This window comes from Podarcis liolepis (genome assembly GCF_965112155.1).
Source record: "Podarcis liolepis genome assembly, chromosome: 8".
Classification (NCBI taxonomy): Eukaryota; Metazoa; Chordata; class Lepidosauria; order Squamata; family Lacertidae; genus Podarcis; species Podarcis liolepis.
The window spans coordinates 66,060,015-66,077,534 of record NC_139560.1 but is presented as its reverse complement, the minus strand read 5'-3'; the positions used below and the strand labels follow the sequence as shown (position 1 = coordinate 66,077,534).

The following is a 17,520-nucleotide window of genomic DNA, read 5'->3' as shown; positions in this document are numbered from 1 at the left end:
ATCGCACTATTGAAAAAAACACAAATACTCTTTTTTCCCAGTTTCTGAAAAACACATATAACAATACCCATATACCCCACCCTCCAGAAACATTCCCTGCATGTGCCATGTAAATAACACAGTCAAATATTAAGTTTGCAAGTAGCTTCTAATCGATTGCATCAATTTAGGTGTCTTCAATTCTGCGTAACAGATTGTGCCAAAGTGAGAGCGAATGCGTCATTCCAGGACTGTGTGTGTGTGTGTGTGTGGTAAACCCAACTAATTTAGGTCTTTGGGTCGAAACCGCTAAGCACATATCCCTGCCTTTCCAGTAGGGTAGCTTGCACATTTAAGGAAAAGTAGAAACCATATGAATCAATAGGATTTAGTCCCAAAACATTTCCTTGGAAGGCTTTCCTATTGATTGCTCTGGCTACTGCATTGAATTAAGTGTGCAACCGTAGCCCATTTGAAAAGCCAATGAGATTATTATTCTATTTTTGCCAGTGGCTTCAGCAAGCACCAGGACTGCAGGGTCGCAGCTCGACCCAGGAATTTAGATGTAAGATACACAGATATGGTTATACACCGCCATCTAAGGAGCCCGCTCTCGCGCCCTCCCAATGCCCTAGTGGCCCCAGACTTGGACATGCGTGTACACCCGCATCAAAGGAGGCGTCAGTACTTTATACAGTAAAAGTGCGCAGCAGCACATCCGGGTCCTAATCGTAAACCCCCCCAAAAAACACCAAAAACCCTGACATCCTCGAGAAGCCCAAGAGGGGTTTTTGCAGCAGCACCTACGTACATTACTTTCCCTTCCAACATCAGAAAGTGAAGCCAGCTTAGTTTCCGTTCTTATCATTTCTTTAAAGCACTTTTGATTTTGCAAATCCGACCTTGGTTGTTTCTCATAACAAGCCTGGGAGGTCGGACTCAGCTAGTCCCATTTCACAGACAGGAGGCTGAGGGCTTGCCCAAGAGTACACCCAGAGCCCGGTGCCGCAAGAGGTCAGTCAGATCTCTGCCTGTGACCCGTGACTCCCTTCCTCTACTCTCCTGATACCTTTGTATAGGAATGCTGAGATTGCAGCGCTGCTGGTAGTCTGGTAATCTACAGAGGGGGAATCTGTGCGTGTGGGAGGGGATGGGGGGGGGGAGAGAGATACCGCTCAAACTGATTTCCAGGGAGAAACCACGTGCTCTGCTCATGCTGGGGTTTGGGTAAGGAATTCATTCATGGAATAGAAGTCTATCAAGGAGGGGACGGGGGCATTCAAGCCATTGCGGATTATCAACTCCATAGTCGCTTGTCGCCCCAGCCCCACCCCAGCACAGAGGCAGCGGGCACCGATGTTTACCCACAGTGCTAATAGAGTGCTTGTCTTCAGAGCAACGCACTTAGATGGCGTAATAGTCACTTGTTTGGACACATTTTACAGATTAGGAACACTGAGTCCTGACAGCGGTCCGAGAAAGGGAATCGTGCACTAAACCAACGCGTTTCCTAGCTTCAAAGCCCACACCGTTTCTCTGTCTTGATTCTCAAAGGGAAAAAAGTAATAATAATAATAATAATAATAATAATAATAATAATAATAATAGAGAGGAAATGGGAAAGTATTGTTCCAAAGCCTTGCGCCTGGAGAACTGGATCTCTCAGTCCTAGCGAGGGGGGCAAACTTTTTCTTGTCTTGTGTTAAATTGAGTCAAATGACGGGAAACTCATCCAGAAAAAGAAAAGGACCCTTTAAATAGCTAGCCAGCCAGCCAGCCAGCCAGCCAGCCAGCCAGCCAGCCAGCCAGCTAGATAGATAGATAGATATAGATAGATCCTACATCTAAAAAAACAACAAAAACCTGGTCCTCGGTTAGTTTAGCCTTACTCGCTTTCTGCTATGTCAGTTTTCCATGGGGGACGATATTTGGGACTTTGGAAGGGAGCATGGAGACTATCCTGACCCACCCCCAGTGCAGTCCGAAGTGGTACAGCCCAGACCCAGGTCCGCCACCACCACCTCGGTGAGAAGGAGGCCCTCAGCGTTGGTGGCGCTTTGCTGAGCTGCCTTTGGTGGAGGCGGGCGGGCGGGCGGGCGGGAGCAGGCGGGGGTGGGGGTGGTTGGAGGAGGGAAGAGGAGGGGCGGCTGGTCTCAGACAGTGACCTGGAGCTGAGTGGAAGCAGGCTTTTTCCATCAACCCTCTGCCTGGCTTATACCACCCACCGAGCCCAAGTGTCAGCTTACCGCCCTGAGCCGGGCTCCTTTTCCCTAAGCTCCGCCAGTAATTAGACAAAGCAAAGCTAAATTAACTGAACAGGCGTCGACAGCTTCCTCCAGATCACCCTCGCTCCGTCCCTGGGAAGAGGGCCCGAAAATGGCTTGATTGTACCTGAAAATCAGCTAAGAAAACATGACTAAGCTCGACAATGTTTACGACACAATTTAAGCCCAAGACCGGTGTCTTTTTTTGGTGAAAGTTGTGGACAGGACTGGGACTGGTGGGAGGGGGGAAATCTTGCCCTGTCACTAGGAATTGTTGACCTTGCAGCCTGGGGGAAGAGGAGGAAGAGGAGGAGGAACGGGGGCCGGTCTTCGGTTCCCACAACGCACGGGAGCCACCACCGTGGTTGATGCCTCCAGAGGCTTCCAAACGCCACCAAGTTCCAAACATTCCCCCTTTGCAACAACACTGTGCTTCCCCGAGCCTGACGCGGGAATGACATCTGAGTTCCTTCCTCCTCCCGGCGGTGACCCTTTGCTTCAACGGATCGCTTCCTTGGCAAAGGGCATCTCAAATCCCCGAAAAGGTTCACGAGAAGGGAGGCATTCGCCCTGAAATTGCGCCAAACAGCCCACAATCTTGCGCAGACAATTTTTTTCCCAGCTGTATAATGGGGAGTATGTTGTTCAGAGGGCGACGCTCGAAAGTTCAGCTCGGTGGTCTTTAAAAAGCGGAATCAGGACACAGCATAGTGATTTTCTGCAACAAGGACTTGTGACGAGCGCACATCCCTTTCCCGGCTGCTCTGTTTCATTGCCACTCCTTCCCTCTGTGGTATTTCACCCTGCAGTGCCAAGATTTTAGATTGTAAGCTCCTCGGGGCAGAGACCCGCGCTTCTAGATTCTCTGTCAAGCACCCTACACAGTGATGGCGTTATATTGCTTAATGAGGCTCTCTCTTAGACAAACGTACAAGGGAGTAAGCCTCATTGAACCCAGGGAGCTTTACTTCCGTGTAAACGTACATCTGGCTTGTGCTGTTAACTTACTCGGGCTCCAGCAACAAGGATTTATTCTCACGGGGGTGTTTTGCATGTGGGAAATTCAGCCCTTTCGACCAGTGGGTGGAACACAGAGGACCTCATAGGAGCTACGGTTCTGAGATCGCTCCTTCGCCAAATGCAAACGTTATTTGCACTGCCTCTATCGCAGTGTTGAGTCAAGCAAAAAGCAGAAGGTCCATAAGCTTAGTACAATAGTGATTTCTTTGTAAACTCTCTCTCTCTCTCTCTCTCTCTCTCTCATATTATCTATTGGGAGGGGCTCGATCCTGAGATCAGTGCAAACGTCCATGGAAGGAAACCAATTTGGAAGCGCGTAAAGGAGCTAGCTCCGGGAACCCCAGTCACAAAGGCATTTATTTGGGTAACGCCCATTGTTCCCAATTTCCTGTAAGAGTGTTAACGGTCTGGGTGTTCTTGGGACGCGGTGGCCCCCACGCGGTTTTAACAATCCCTTTCTACTCTTGGTGGTTGAAGAACGACGAAAGAAACACATTTACTCTCATCCTTTTAATGCATGGGGGGATTCTAAGAGATGCTGCACGGAGAATATCCATGTTTATTCCGAATTAATGTCACCCGAAGTAAAAACAAACAAGGGGAGTTTGATTTTGTGACCAGTTCTTCGCCTTTCTTTCCAAATCAACGCTGCTCAAAGCACAAACCTACGCCTGTTTACTCGAAGTAAGACCCATTGAATTCAGTGGGATTTAAAATTGGAGCAAGTGACTTGCAGAAGTCGTGCTAAGTCTGTTGGAGAGTGTGTGTTTGTGTGCCGAGAAACCAAGAGTCCGGTTGAACCTAGAAGGTCATCTGAGAAAACCCGTTCAGGACCGAGACATTAGAAGGAGCAACTGGCAATGAGTTCCACAGGACTTATTTGATATTTGCATTGCTGTAAATATACAAACCTACCTGGAAGTAGGCTGATTGCAGCCAGCGCTGCTTACTTCAAGTAAGAATAAGATCTGGCAACACCACTCCTGAGCTCTCCGCAGCAAATCTACCTACTTACGAGCAGTTGCTGAACGTGCTCCTACAAAATTGACCACATACAGCAGCCACCCATCTATCTTCGAGTCCAGAGGAGCCAACTCCTGCGGCCAAGGTCCCTCAGCCCCCCCTAAAATATTTGAGATGCCTGGCCTCCCAAAAGTTGATGGGCATTGCCATTCAAATGCAGTGGTACCTCGGGTTGCATACGCTTCAGGTTACATACGCTTCAGGTTACAGACTCCGTTAACCCAAAAATAGTGCTTCAGGTTAAGAACTTTGCTTCAGGATGAGAACAGAAATCGTGCTCCGGCGGCGCAGCAGCAGCAGGAGTCCCCATTATCTAAAGTGGTGCTTCAGGTTAAGAACAGTTTCAGGTTAAGTACGGACCTCCGGAACGAATTAAGTACTTAACCCGAGGTACCACTGTAGTGTGCGCGCACGGCGTCATGTGATCGGTTATGTGGGGCGGGGCTTACCTGACCCCCTAATATTTTATTCAGGTTGGCACCCCTGTTCCAGTCTCTTTGCAGAAAAGGAGAAAAAGGTCAATGAGGCGATTTAGAAGGCGCATAGCCAACAGGATATCGATCACTGATTATTGAAGAGTTCTTTCCCTTCTCTTCCGACCCCTCACCCCTTTTTCCCTCTCTCTCCTGGACTTGCCATTGCAGCCAAGCATAAAGGACTCTTCCGAAGAGCAATTTGTCGCTGCGCCCTCGCCGGTGATGACGCCGGGATCGCTTTCAAGCGCTTCTGATTAACCAGGAGCCCGGGCGGCGTTTGTTTGGGTTGGGTGTCTCGCGTTCGAGCTTGATCCCGCCTTTGGAGAAAGCCAAAATGGTTTGTTTGAGCAGAACAGGCGGAAATGAAACTTGGGGGCTGATTTGGTTACTCAGATATTGTTGTTCTCTATACAACCGCCGCCCTCCTTTCTAGGAAATCGCTTCATTATTGCGGGTTTCAATTTCTTGTCCAGAACATGCTAAGCCTCCGCATCTGGGGAGCTACATAAATAAAAGACGAAACCGACGGTGGGAAAAATAAGAGTCAAATAGGAACAGCCAGCAGACGAGGGAATCTCTCTCTCTCTCTCTCTCTCTCTCTCCCGCCCTCTCCCTCTCTCCTGTGCCTCAGTTTCCTTCTTTACTTTCTCTAACGCTCTCTCTTCTTCAGATTCTATAGAAAAGAAGCGCCCCTGGCTGAAAACCCGAGGCTGAAGCTGCAGACAAATTCCCTCTTAAGCGAATTTATTCTTCAAATATATAACCAGGTCTGCACAGGCGTCCAGATTAGGTTAAAAACGACGCAGCTTGTCCGACGTCTTGCGTTTGGAGGCTTTCTGGTTTCACAGAACCCTTCTTCTGCAAGTGGAACAGCAAAGTAGCGCCATGGAGTAAAACCTAGAGAATTTGAGGGGTTAGGTTGCAAGTGAACAGCAACAATGGGATTTCTGACACAACGGGCTGTCGTTTCATTATGCCGCGCCACCCACTTCACGTAGGGACGCAAGGAAAGAAAGGTCCCTGCTCCGATGAGGTTACAGTATAAATGTGGGCAGTGGGCGTGGGAAGAGACCGAGGGGGTTGGCTGGGGGGTGGGGTGGGGTAGAGAAAAGGAAGGTTGAGTAGAGATGAAGGTGAGCAAATGAGCTACAAGAAAGCTGGCTTTTTTCAGGTGGGGCAAGTGGGTCGCAAGGGAGTGCCTCAACTTTCCCATCTGCAATATGGGCCTAAAGTGACGCGGATGATGCTGAATGGTGTGCTTGTTTAGTGAAACAACCAGGCGAAGCGCCTGGAGAATTTAAGGAAAGCCAATATGAACCAATAGCCTCTTTTGCTTCTACTCTGCCTTTGAAACGTCCGAAGGGGAGAAAAAAGGACACAGTGCTCTGCCGCTCCGAAGGAAGGTTGAAGGTACTGGGCGAGGAAGGGAGAAAGGTCTGAAGGGGAAGGTTTCGTCCGTCTTCCCCCCACTGCCGCCTCTTTTGCGGGACCTTTTGAGTCCCCTTCGCCCTGTTTATTTGGATAGCTCTTCCGTTTTGCAAAGGCGTTATGTCCCAGGCCTGCAGCTTTTTATAGCCAGCTAGTCCCCTTCCTGCGCGCTGCAGATTGCTAGGATCTTTGTGGGTCTCGATTCAACGCCCTTAAGCCCTTGAACAGGCCGAGAAGCACTGCTGTAGAGAGGGTTGATAATTTGGACATATTGGTTTTCCTGGTGGGTGGGTGTGAGGGCGGGGGGAGTAACGCTAAAGCTTCCTGGGTGTTAACTGAAGTCCCATCGATTATCCATCTAAGTGTGTGACGGATCGCGCAGGAAAAAAATAATAAAATGAAGATGGGCGCTTCAGGTAATTCTTAAGGGACTGACGTAAGACGGAATTGTGAGCTGATTGGGCAGAGACTAGTTTCCAAAGGGACGATCAGTCAGAGTGATGGAATATAGAATTGGAAAGGGACCACGAGGGTCAACTAGTCCGGGTCCCAGAGTTCCCTGGGAATTGGGGTTGTCAAACCACGCTGAGAATTGTAGCTCTGTGAGGAGAACAGGGTCTCTAACAACTCTCGGAACCCTTAACAAGCTAGACTTCCCAGGATTCTTTCGAGGGAAACCATGACTGTTTAAAGTGGTTTGATACTGCTAAGCAGGGACAATGCGGTTTCAAATCTGATGTGTTGAGATTCCTGCCTTGCAGGGGGTTGGACTAGATGACCCTCAGGGTCCCTTCCAAATCTGTGATTCTATGAATTCCAACATGCATAGCCCTTGCATGGCTGGGTAATGCTGGAAGTTCAATCGGTGGTAGTAGCCGGTGTGGAATCCAAGTGTGGAACAAGATTAAAGCACCCAGCGTGGAATCGTTTGTATTGCTCTCCACATGTAGTTGGACTCCAGTTCCCATGAGCCTCAGCTACCCACCATGGCCTATGGTCAGGGATGACGTGAGTTGTAGTCCAGAAGTTGCCGGTTCCCCTTTTTCGTTTGCTTCAACAGAGCATGGATTTTGACCTTGGTGGTTGGTGTAGTTTTCATCTGTTTGGGATGGGCTTCTAAGAAAGTGGGCGAAGTTCATCAACTTTCACTCTGCTTTCACTTTGTATCTCTGCTTCTCAGACCGTTTTTCCCTTCGGCCTGCTGAGAAGGAGTTTCTTAGCTTTCCCTTCGCCCGCAGGCCGCCTTGCAGGCAGCCGCTAGTTGCTGCTGTTCCCCTCCTTTCGAGGCACTGTTTTCACACGGGGTGAATCTCGCACTGTCTTCCGCTTCAAGGCCCGTGCAAGGAAACGGGCCGCTCCTGGAGCCGCTCAGGGGGCGGGGGCGGCAGTAGGAGAGAGGTTGGGCAAAGAGGAAGGAGGGCGGGTCAGATATAACTTCTGAGAAGGGTCAAACATAACTGCTCCAGTCTGCGCGCAAGGAACGCACGAGAAAGAGCGCCCTCCAGTTCGTTCACACGTGCAACATGTAAACCTCTCGCATACTCTTCAGCCGATTGTTCAACATTTGGTGACTCGCAGTTCCACCTGTGAAGTGACTCCAACGATAAGCCTCGCTTCTGAGGCAACTCTGCATGGCACGCAGGTTCCGTCTGGCGGAGCTAGGGCTGGGGTTGCTCATTCACACATGCAAACCGTTGCTTAGTGTGCCTGACCAGTCACACACCCGAGGTTTCATATTCGCCCCCTCCGAAACGGAAGCAGTCCACCAAAGCTGAACCGTGGGACTGCTGACATACTTGCTGATGTACCTGCACGTGTGAACCCAACCTTTCCTTAAGAAGAAAGCTCCATTGAAGCCAATAGAAGGTGCTGCCCTGGGACGTGCTCGATGAGCTCAAACCACACAAAAACTTGGTTTTACGAGGCTGTGAATTATCTCTGTGCATATATCCACAAGAGAGGATTCGCAGCCTAGCGCTACACGTGCGTAACGCGAAGAACCTGGGGCCTGTCCATTTTGCCTCCCAACTCAGGTTCTACGAAAGCTAGAAACTTAGTAGTTGTTTTTATATGCAATCCGGGAATCCGAGGTTTATGATCCGAGGGTGGGGAAGCAACTGTTCCCATCTCCCCATCCCCCGCCCCGTCCCGTCAATGCAGGCAAGGCGTGCAAGTCGTTGATAAAGGTCCAGCGAGAGGCTGCAGACTGTGGGGCGCTAGGCCTCGTCTTTCCCTGGAGTTAGACTGACCCGCCTCCTCCCTTGGACTGCGCTCGCCTTCTCCGAAGTCCGTGGGAAATCCTGTTCTTTAGTTTCGCGAGGTTCGGGACCTTTTTGGCTCTCTCGGTCTCTTCCCGTCGTCGCTTGGAGCGCTTGCCAAGGCAGCCTCCGACACTCGGCTTGGCACTCAGGCGCTCCGAGGCCGAGCAGGGCTGCGGCTTGGCAGGCCAGGAATCAACCCCGCTGTCTCTGGCGGACCATGTCGGGACCTGAAAGCGTGGGAGGATGTGGCCTGCCCCCTCCCCCCCCTGCATCGAATGGAAAAACAGTGGGGTTTCTTTCGGAGCTCAGGGGCTCGTCTGCAGCGCTGGCAAACGGTAGCCGGCCCCCTTCGCGGTTTCGCGTGGCGTCGACCTCCGTGGACTTGTCTGATCCACGGAAGGCTCTGCCACAAGAAATCACAAAGGTGTCGCGAGTGGGACTCGTTGCTACGTGGTCACCTCTTTCCAGGGGTGCCAACTTGAATAAAATATCCCCCCCCATAAACCCTGCCCCACATGTGGCAGCGGCACACCATTTGAATGGCAATGCCTATGAACTTTGGGGGACCCAGCCCCCTCAAATATTTTATGGGGGGCGAAGACCCCTCGCCCCTAGGAGTTGACACCTATGGCGTAAAGGATAGTGGTTTAAGGCTGCGATGCTATATGCACACTGAGTCACTGACTTGGGAGCCAATCCCAGGGGAATTCAGTGGGTCTCATTTCGGAGCGGGCACATGCATAGAATGATAGATTCGTAGAGTTGAAAGGGAGCCCAGGGTCATCTAGTCTAACCCGCTGTAATGCAGGAATATGCAGGTGGCCCATGTGGGGATCAAATCTTGGCGTTATCAACAGCATGCTCTAACTGAGCTAGGAGAGGCTGGATGGTGCAGTTGTTGTTGTTTAGTCGTTTAGTCGTGTCGGACTCTTCGTGACCCCATAGACCAGAGCACGCCAGGCACTCCTGTCTTCCACTGCCTCCCGCAGTTTGGTCTAACTCATGCTAGTAGTTTCGAGAACACTGTCCAACCATCTCCTCCTCTGTCGTCCCCTTCTCCTTGTGCCCTCCATCTTTCCCAACGTCAGGGTCTTTTCCAGGGAGTCTTCTCTTCTCATGAGGTGGCCAAAGTATTGGAGCCTCAGCTTCAGGACCTGTCCTTCCAGTGAGCACTCAGGGCTGATTCCCTTAAGAATGGATAGGTTTGATCTTCTTGCAGTCCATGGGACTCTCAAGAGTCTCCTCCAGCAATTCAAAAGCATCAATTCTTTGGCAATCAGCCTTCTTCATGGTCCAGCTCTCATGTTGCAGTTAGGGGTCCTTTAAATCAGAGCTAAAAACGGGTGTCACCACCAGGTCACCAACCCGTGTCTCCTGTAAAGGAAATCCCATCGATCTCGGGCGGGGGGGGGGTGGATTTCTTTCTCAGATAAAGTCGCAGAGCCTAGAAGCTTATTTCCAAATTCCGGCCAAATCAAACTAGACTTGCTGCCAGACCCAGTTCAATTTATCGAAAGTAGGAATAGCGTCCATAGGCCTGGGAGGGGGGCAGTTGCCCCCCCAGATCAAGTAAATCAACTGAGGTTCTGCCCCCCTAACATGAAGCCTACCCCCCTAACATAAATCCTGGCTATGTCCGTGATAGCGTCGTCGTGACGCATGGACGTGGACTGCCCCGACTTCCACAAAGTTAGAAGAGGGAATCGTGACCAGCGGTGGAGAATTATTAATAGCATTTTTAGTCCCTGGGCTCAGTCCCTTGGGAGATTCTCCTGCGCAAGCCCCCGCTGCTGCGAATGAGAGCAAAGTGGCTCGTGTCTCTTGTGGGAATGACGCAGCCAAGTTTAAAATCGCCTGCTGAAGGATCCTAAACAGATTTACTGGGATGTAAATCCCATTGATGAATCTCACCTCGCTTTCCTGGGAGTAAGCCCCATTGAATTCAGTAATATTTGCTTCTGAGTAGACATGGGTTGGGAAACCGCTGCTAGTGCCATTGATTTAAACAGGAGAATTAAGCGTGGGTTTATTCCTTGAACCTATTTAACTCTGGCTGGGATCCTGCGCTGTCTTGAATACCTCCCCCCCCACCCCCAATTAAACCCTCTTACGTGAGGGTTAGCTCCCATATATTCAAGTAAATATAATCTGGAGTGAGTTTTCTTGTGGCTCTTCGGTCACGTTTTATTTACACAGGCAAAGGATGCCCGGACAAAAGATTGCTCCCCCCGCAACGTCAGAGCAGTTTTTATATTTTTGGAAGGGTTATGTTTCCTTGACAAGGGCAGCTTTATATCCTGACCGCGGCGGGGGGTCTATTTTGATGCTCCGGAAAGTTCATATAGAACTATGCAGATTGCAGACTTGAAAGAGGCGGGAGGGGCCCTTTTGAACGCCACGATTTCGTCTGCGGAAAAGTAAATGCGAAATAACCCAGGCTACTGGAGAGGCTACTATGAGTAGTAAAATTAAAAGAGTGCATAGACAAGATCTCCTTCCAATCCAAGTTATTAATCCTAACATCACCATCACTGTAGCCGGCCTGCTTTAAATTCAAGGTAGTATTCATTAATTTGAAATGACTGTTAACTCCGTGTTTCTCTTCTTACAATTATTAACCTGGTTTAAAAACACAAAGCAAAACAAAAATCTTTTTTCTTTTTCTGTCGGTGTTGTCAACATCTATCCGTCAGTCACTTGCGATCAACATTGCTTGCTGACCAAACTGTGTTTAAAGAGCAACTAATCTAATTTAAGTGACATAGAGTAAACTATGCGAAACATCTTCTTAAAGAAATTCTGTCTGGGTTTTGAGATTCACAACGTTCCTATGTGAGGATTCACAGCAATTCTGCCTGGAGGTAAAACTGACAATACAGGGGATGCTGGTTAAAGTTTTGATCCTAAATTTAACTCATGCCATGCTCAAAAGCCACAGCTGATAATGGGCTTTCACTTCTAAGGTTGACTGCAGTTGACTGTCAGTGACTGGTCACAATATCGACTAAGGATATTTTCATAAGTGCATGTTTATCACATGAGATCTGCAACATTGCTTGATGAGTTCCATGTGTGTAATAGCCATATCAACACCACAGTCAGTGTATAATTTAGCATTATTCTCTCAAACACTGCTATCAAAACAAGGTAACTCACATATTCCATTGATGGTCAACCAGTGGCAGAATGCACATACTGTATGTGAAAGTGTCATGGAGTATAGGACTGATTCACACATGCATGTGTATGTCATAGCTGAATTCTTGAATTGCCACCATCAGAAAGTTTTTTGGGTGATATGAAGGCTCTCCAGGATAAGATCCAGACCCAGAGATTCCTGGTTTAAACCCTAGTACATAGGGTTTTAGGGACGCGGGTGGCGCTGTGGGTTAAACCACAGAGCCTAGGACTTGCCGATCGGTGGTTCGAAACCCCGCGATGGGGTGAGCTCCCGTTGCTCGGTCCCAGCTCCTGCCCACCTAGCAGTTCGAAAGCACGTCAAAGTGCAAGTAGATAAATAGGTACCGCTCCGGCGGGAAGGTAAACGGCGTTTCCGTGCGCTGCTCTGGTTCGCCAGAAGTAGCTTAGTCATGCTGGCCATATGACCCGGAAGTTGTACGCCAGCTCTCTCGGCCAATAAAGCAAGATGAGCGCTGCAACCCCAGAGTCAGTTACGACTGGACCTAATGGTCAGGGGTCCCTTTACCTTTACCTTTACATTGGGTTTTGGAGTATTCTTGTGCTAAAATAGCCAATATATTTTAGGAATATATTTTAGGCGACAGCAGAGTGATAAAGCATGTACTTTGCTCATCCCTGGCCTCTCATCAGGTCAGATTATTTGTCCATTAGGCCCTTGGGACTCTCCAGCATCTCAAATGGGTCTTTCACATCAGATGTTAACTGAAGATATCAGGGACTTAACTTGGCACCTACTGCATATAAAAGAAGCAGCGACAATATCTTTTTAGCTGACGTGAAATACCTCTTTCTGAATCCCGGGGGGGGGGGGGGGGACTGCTGTCAGTTGCTATAATACTGGGATAAATGAAGCAGTTGTCTTGTGGGAGGATCTGCAATCCAAATCACAAATGCATGATTGCTAGAGAGTCACAAACAGGGGACTGTATGATGTCACATCCTCTAACCTCCTGTGGCGAGAGAGGGAAGAAGAGGAAACTTAATCTTTTTCCTGTTACTGCACACTCTTTTTTCTTACCTGTGATGGGGTAAAGATGTCTTGTGATCTCTCCTCAAGGGAGCACACACCATTTGAGCTTGACAATGGACTTCTGTAACTTTTGAGGAGTGTTGCCTGCCTGATTTTCATCACTGGCACGTCTTTCCATATGAGTCAAACTTACATTTTTTTGTTCGCTCAAGAAGTCTGAGAGTGATTTCTTTGTTAAGAGGGAAACATAGAAGGGCCAAGCCTGTCAAAGCGTAATTAAATTCCATGATTGTTCTAGGCTACACAATCTCATTTCTAAAAGCTTCTAAATAAAAGCTGGTGGTTTCCCCCCCAACTCTGCTGAAATATGTATTTGCATTCTTACACAAGAAAGAAGAGGGAGGATAATTGATAAATAAAATATCCCTTCCAGCTCATCTCACATTGTATATGAGAGCTGCTGTGTTCCTATGTGTGTGGTGGCTAATAAATGTCAGGTGTTTCTCCTAGCACCCTGCATGGTCCATTGACCATGCACAGGTCACCAAAGGTCACTGTATAAACCAGATGTGGGTCCCCAGTTGTTGCTGAACTACAACTCCCATCATTCCTAGACATTTACCATGTTTGCTGGGGCTGATGGGAGTTTTAGTTTAGCAACATCTGGAGAGCCAAAGCCCCCCCCCCCAGTATAAACTATGCCCTCTTCCATCTCATATGCCACTTAGCAATGGTAGTGTACAGACCACCAGCTTCTGCTCAGTTTTTTAATCAGCTCAATCATGTATGAGCAGGGGTTAGATTGCTTACAGTTAGAGCCTTCCGCTAGTCACCATCCTTGAAAAGTCAACCTTTGTTTTGGAACTGGATCATTTCCCTGGATCTCGGCAGAGCATGAGACTCTTAATCTTAGGGTTGTGGGTTTGAGTCCCATGTTGAGCGAAAGATTACTGCATTGCAGGGGGTTGGATTATACGATCCTTCCAATTCTATGATTCTAAATATTCCCCTCCCCCAGTCCTTTTCTATGGTTTGTGGAGGGTGCTGAAAGCTCTCTTTTAGCACTCTCCAGGCCCTCTTCACAGTTCACAGCATTCACTGGGAAGAGGGAATGAGTATTAAATCAGTTCAACGTGTAGTTAAGGTGGGCCTGAAATGAGAATGGCTAGAGCTGGAGATGGGCATTCGCTTCCCAGAGACTGAAAGAGGGTTTGATTGCACTTCTTGGCATCCTATCTTGGCTTGTAGTAAGTTGGTCTTGCATGCTTCCTTATTGGTTCAGAAACTTGCAAGACAAGGATGAAACCAGCTGATCATTGTTGAAGTGGAACACAGCTCAGCTTGGTGAGAAGGGTTTGCATGGGTTAAAACAGATAGAGAAGGGAATTTCCAAGTCGTACACTGGGGTTTCCAAACGGGTGATGACCTTACATACTTTTAACTGGAGACGCTGCCAACTGGACCTAGCATCTTCTTCTATCCAAACATGTCCTTTAAGCACTGAACCATGGCCCTTCCCATCTTGATTTTGACCAGAGGTGACAGATCAAAAGAGACACTGTGTTTGTGCACCTTGGGCACACAGCTGCCTCCAAAAGTACTTTTTAGATCACATGTATATGCCAGCTTTGGGACGCGAGTGGCGCTGTGAGTTAAACCACAGAGCCTAGGACTTGCCGATCAGAAGGTCAGCAGTTCGAATCCCTGCAATGGGGTGAGCTCCCGTTGCTCGGTCCCTGCTCCTGCCAACCTAGCAGTTCGAAAGCACATCAAAGTGCAAGTAGATAAATAGGTACTGCTCCAGCGGGAAGGTAAATGATATTTCCGTGTGCTGCTCTGGTTCGCCAGAAGCGGCTTAGTCATGCTGGCCACATGACCCGGAAGCTGTACGCCGGCTCCCTTGGTCAATAAAGCGAGATGAGCGCCACAACCCCAGAGTCGGCCACGACTGGACCTAATGGTCAGGGGTCCCTTTACCTATATGCCAGCTTTCTTCCAAGGAGCACAAGGTGGCGTACATGGCCCTCCACCCTTTTATGTTCACAACAACCCTGCAAAATATGCTGAGAGGTAGTAATTGGCTCAGTGTCACCCAGTGAGCTTGCATGACTAAAGAGGGATTTCAACCTGGGTCTTCTCAACTCTCCGCCTGGCATTCTTACGGCTGTACCACACTGGCTCTCAGTGTGTCAGCAGCCACCTACTTACCCAAAAAACACAGAGTAGTTGTGCATGGATAATATTTAGTCAGTACCGAAAATGAATTGCGCCCAAGTCATTGCTGCAGAAGTAACGCTGTTTCACTTTGCTCGTGTGAACCCAGTCTGAACCAGGTGGCAGTTGTTATTGCAGATTGATTAATTCTTATTCAAAGAGAACGACTGGCTCAGTCTATGGAAAGCTTTGCACTTCTCCCAGCTGTTCGCAAGCCAGACTTGGAAATGTGCTAATAATCAGCAGCAGGTTTGGGGGCTTTCTCTCTCTTTCCTTGTTCGTGAGAGGTTTTCATTTAATTTTGTCTTTAAAAGTCAAGGCCCGTAAAATATAACAACCCATGCTCAAAGGTAGGGCTGAGTTACCGAGTGTTGGATTATTAAATGAATTATGAAAATAGTTTGGAAAAAAAATATAAGCACCTCTAAAAAGTTTGCCAAGTCCTGAGATAATAACTTTGTGGGAAACCCAGTCTCCCTCCTGGACTCTATGATGACCAGGTGTAGGGGGTGGGGCATTAACAATAAGTTATTTTAAATCCATTTTATTGGCTATTTTGGGGCAGGCAAGAATGACTTTCAGTTTCCTCACATGGTTACTGCACTGTAAGCTGTACTGAAACCTGTGGGACTTCTTTTCCAATACCCGTATACAGGATTTTTGATTTTCCACCATAACCGCATCTCACTGATTTAAACGGAACATACTTCCCAGGAAGTATGCTTTGGAAGGATGCATTGCTAGGGACTTAAAAAAAAAAACAACAACTTGGACCAAAGGTCTGTGACTAAGATTTGCATAAGCTTTGCAGATGCTGTTTTATATAAATAGATGGAACATTTAGGCCAACTTTCAGAAGACGAAGAACAAAAACTCTGGCTTCTCTCGCTGTCCAAGATTAGTCTAAGCCATAGGCTACCAATGGGATTTTCTGGACCTTTTGCTTGGCCATCTCATCCAACAATTGCAGTGTTCTTCAGCCTTGAACCTCTCTTCCCCCATTGTTGAACTACAACTTCCACCACCTTTGCCAATGGTCAGGGATGATGGAAGTGGCAGATAGGAATACCCAGTGAGCCAAAAGTGATGAACATGGAGCTATTGCATGTATCTTTGGCCAAATTACAATGGTGACTTGCTGGGTGTCACCAGCACTGTGCTTCATAGGATACCCAATCACCCATAAGCAAAAGCTGAAAAAAGGCAGAAGGGATGGCACATGGACCTTGAAACGCCCTCTCACAACAGCCTTGGCTCATCTAAGACAAGGACTTTGATAAGAAGCCATTTAGTTCCACCAAAATGAATCAAATGGCTTAAATAAGTCACATTCAGCCTTTTCAGATTTGGGTCCCACCTGTAAACTGGACGCATTTCTTAATCTTACCATGTATTTGTATGGTGGTAGTGCTGCTGATCGCCGAAGAATTGATGCTTTTGAATTATGGTTCTGGAGGAGACCATGGACTGCAAGAAGATCAAACCTCTCCATTCTGAAGGAAATCAGCCCTGAGTGCTCACTGGAAGGACAGATCGTGAAGCTGAGACTCCAGTACTTTGGCCACCTCATGAGAAGAGAAGACTCCCTGGAAAAGACCCTGATGTTGGGAAAGATGGAGGGCACAAGGAGAAGGGGACGACAGAGGACGAGATGGTTGGACAGTGTTCTCGAAGCTACCAGCATGAGACTGCGGGAGACAGTGGAAGACAGGAGTGCCCGGCGTGCTCTGGTCCATGGGGTCACGAAGAGTCGGACACGACTAAACGACTAAACAACAACAACAACAAGTGCTGCTGTTGCAACCCACCATAGATCGGGCCATGACCCAGTTGTGGGTCCTGACTCATCACTTGAAGAAGACCAGTGGCTTAAATTAAAGTATGTCAGCACTACTGAGTGGTATACCTGTTGCTAGACACAACGATGAAAGGAAGCCTACGGACACTTCATTTCTTTCTCACAAATGTCTCTTGACTGCCCAAACAATGTCCACCAAGACACATCCATTCATTCCTCATCCTTCTAGAGTTTCATTCCAGTCCTTTCCAACTATGCTACGCAAAGGGTTAATACAGGCCAAGGAAAGGCCTGTGGAGCTACACTCAGCCATGTATGTGGGCTACAAAAACCACAAGCAAAAGACAACAAGGCTCCTGTAACTGCCCCCCATTAATAATTGGACTCGAAGTGTACATATAGAAGTATTAACTATTTTTCACACAGTTGTCACTGCTTAATTGAATCTTGGGTCTGGGTGATAAAGAGTCCACCAGCCTTTGGAGGACTACAGAGTTTTCCTCCTCGCCCTTGTTTACAGTGAAATCATGAACTTTTTGATTTCTTTAGAGAGATCACGCAGTATTATCGTTACTTTGCTTACAGCGAACATTTGCAACCGTCTCCTAGGAAATTGGCACACTATCCTGGCCAGACTAATCCCATGCTACCTGGAGTGCTGAAATAGCTCAAAGGTCAGGCTGATTGCTTAGAAGCAGGGGGGCCAAACTGAATAAAATATGGGCCGGGGGGGGGCAGGTAAGCCCCGCCTCATATAATCAATCACATGATGTGGTTCACGCACACCACTTGAATGACAATGCCCAATCAACTTTGCCCCCCCCTCAACTATTTTATTGGGGGGGGGGGCGAAGATCCCTTGGTCTCTAGGAGTTGGCTCCTATGC

The 17,520-nt window shown here is 48.3% G+C and overlaps 1 protein-coding gene across 2 annotated transcripts in view; it reads left to right on the top strand.

Moving 5' to 3' along the window:
• MYLK4 (myosin light chain kinase family member 4) overlaps positions 1-17,520 on the top strand; it is a 797,874-nt gene that overhangs the window by 677,460 nt on the left and 102,894 nt on the right. The window lies entirely within an intron of this gene.